The following is a 3,087-nucleotide window of genomic DNA, read 5'->3' as shown; positions in this document are numbered from 1 at the left end:
GGTGTTGGAGGAGAATATTGAAAGTGCCATGGGCTGCCAAAAGAACCAACAGAACTGTGTTGGAAGAAGTGCCGCCAGAGTGCTCCTTTGATGTCAAGATGGCCAAACTTAGTCTCTCATACTTTGGGTATATTGTCAGGAGGGACTAGTCACTGGAGAAGGATATCATGTTTTGTAAGGTTAGAGAAAAAGAGGAAGACCCCAGTGAGATGGATCGGCAATATGGCCACATCAATGGGCTTAAGTGTGGCCACAACTGTGAGGTTGTCCCAGGACCGGGCAGTGTTTCGTTCTCTTGTGCATATGGTCGCTATGATTCAGTACCAATGTGATGGCACTGTACAACAATAACAACAGGCAATATTGAGCTGAAATGAACAGGCATTTGATATTTTGAATTGTACAGTCATGTGATTTAGTATGCCAATAATGAGAAATAGCAGCCAGAGTGCTTCTTGGAGGCCAGGGTGGCCAAACTTTGTCTCTCATAATTCGGACATATTGTCAGAAAGGAACAGTCACTGGAGAAAGATATCATATTTGGTAAGGTATAGTATTAGAGGAAAAGAGGAAGACCCCCAGCAAGATCGATTGGCAAAGTGACAGCATCAATTGGCTCAACATTGGCAACAATTGTGAGGTTTGCACAGGACCAGGCAGTGTTTCGGTCTGTTGTACTTATGGTTGCTATGAGTCAGTACCGACTCGATGGCACCTAACGACTACAGCAATAACAATGTCCTGATGTATAAGGCCAATTTCTTGTAGATCATAGAGATTTAGTGGCATAGAGCAACAGATCTGGAGTCAGACATTATCTAATCAAACAAATCATGTTCCCCTTAATCTTTGTGTATATTCCTGAGGAATCCTGTGATTTCACCAGCTGGGCTAAATACACAGGAATTCTAATGATATAAAAGACCAAAAGCCCTTCTGAATTTGTTGGAAGGGTAAACATAAAGGGTTTTATTTCTATTTACTAGCCCAGTGTTAAACCAAGCTCAGCAACTTAGAAGCTTTGTGATTCAAGCTTTGTTTCTCAAACTCTTCTTCTGTTTTGTTAAAAAGGGTTTCTATTTTCATGGCCTCTTTAGTGTGACACAGTGAAACCTGCAAATAGTTTGAATAATGCATAGTACAGGGTACATATTTAGGAAGTGCTGTAATAGTTATTGTTTAATCTTCACTCAACATTATGAGTGTATAAGTCATATATTTTAAGGAGCCTCTTTTGATTCTTAGATGCGCCTTACTTTTCTATTTGAAGTCCTAGAATTCCTTGAATTTCTATTGAATTCACTAGTGCTCAGAAAATATACTCCAGTGTATGTGTGCATGTGCGTTGTTAGGGTCAATCCAGTTGGTTCTGAATATAAGTGACCCTATGTGCAACAGAATGAAACACTGTCTAGTCCTGCCTCAACCTCACAATTGTTATGCTGGGTCTCACTCTTCTTCTCTGATCCTCTGCATTTCCAAGCATGATGTTTTTCTCCAGGGACTGATTCCACTTAATGTGTCTTAAGTATGAGATGCAAAGTCTTGCCATCCTTGCTTCCAAGATGTATTCTGGTTGCATTCTTCCAAGACAGAGTTTTCTTCTGGTAGATCATGGTAGCTTCAGTATTTTTCACGCACACCATAATTCAAATGCATCAATTATACTAGTTTCCATTATACATTGTTCACCTTTCACATGCATATGTGGTGATTGAAAACATCTTGGCTTGGGTTAGACACACCTTAGTCCTCAATGTGACTGCTTTGTTCTTCAATACCCCATAGTCTTTTGCAGCAAATTTTCCCAATGCAATGTGTTTTTTGATTTCTTGATTGCTTGAATGTGGACCCAAGCAAGGTGAACTCTTTGACAGTTTTAATCTTTTCACCCTTTATCATGATGTTATTTACTGGTCTAGATGTGAGAATTTTTATTTTCTTTACACTGAAATGCAATCCATAATTAAGACTAAAGTGTTTGAGCTTCATCAGTAAGTACTTTACGTCTTAACTTCAAGAAAGCAAAGTTGTGTAATCTGCATATCACAGATTGTTAATTAGTCTTCTTCCAATCCTAATGCCACATTCTTCATATAATCTAACTTCTCCAATTATTTGCTCAGTATACAGATTGAATAACTATGGTAAAAGGGTACATTCCTAGTGCACACTTTTCCTGACTTTAAAACCACTCTGTATTCCCTGTTTGAACTGCTGCCTTTTGTTTCTTTGTGAGCACAATGAAGTGTTCTTGAATTCCCATTCTCTGCAATGTAATATATAGTCTGTTATGATTCAAATAGCTAAATCTCTTTGCATAGTCAATAATGCACATGTAAATGTCTTTCTTTCATTCTCTGCTTTCACCCAAGATCCAACTGACATCAGCATTGACATTCCTAGTACCACTTCCTCTTCTGAATCTGGCTTGAATTTCTGGCAGCATCCTGGCAATGTACTGCTGCTAATATATTTTATTATCTTCATCAAATTTTTACTTACATGTGGTTTTAATGCTGGAGATTGTGGTTTTAATGATATTGTTTAATGATTTCTGCATTCTATTGAGTCACAATTTTTTTGGAATGGGTACAAATAGGGATCTTCTCAATTAAGATGGCCATGCAGTTTTTTTTTATTTGTTGGTTTACAGAAGTAAGGAATTCAAGTGCTGCATCAGTTTATTGAAAGATTTCAATTAACTTTGTGTTCTCAAGTTGCCATTTGACATTTTCCGATCATCTCTTTTAATTCCTCATTTCTTACAACTACTGTAGCAACTCATAGGAGAGATTTTCAGAATATCTCCTGACATCCATTTTGTTATTTTCTTTCTTTTTAATAACATTTTCCTTTCTTCATGTATAATGTTTTTGATGTATTCAAAAACGTTTTTGGTTTTCAGGCATTTTTGTTCTGTTTTGACTGATGATATTAAACTTCTCCATCATTTTTCCCACAGATATAGTTGATTAGATATTTGTGTCTTCATTCTGGTTAGATTCAGGTATACAGACAGTTTTTATGTTGTTGAAAAAATATATTTTCAATGAATATGCACTGGTCTTGAAAAATTCTGTCACA

The sequence above is a fragment of the Chrysochloris asiatica genome, unplaced genomic scaffold (genome assembly GCF_000296735.1).
Source record: "Chrysochloris asiatica unplaced genomic scaffold, ChrAsi1.0 scaffold00713, whole genome shotgun sequence".
NCBI classification, from domain to species: Eukaryota; Metazoa; Chordata; class Mammalia; order Afrosoricida; family Chrysochloridae; genus Chrysochloris; species Chrysochloris asiatica.
The sequence above is the reverse complement of the archived record's forward strand: the minus strand, read 5'-3'. Positions refer to the sequence as shown.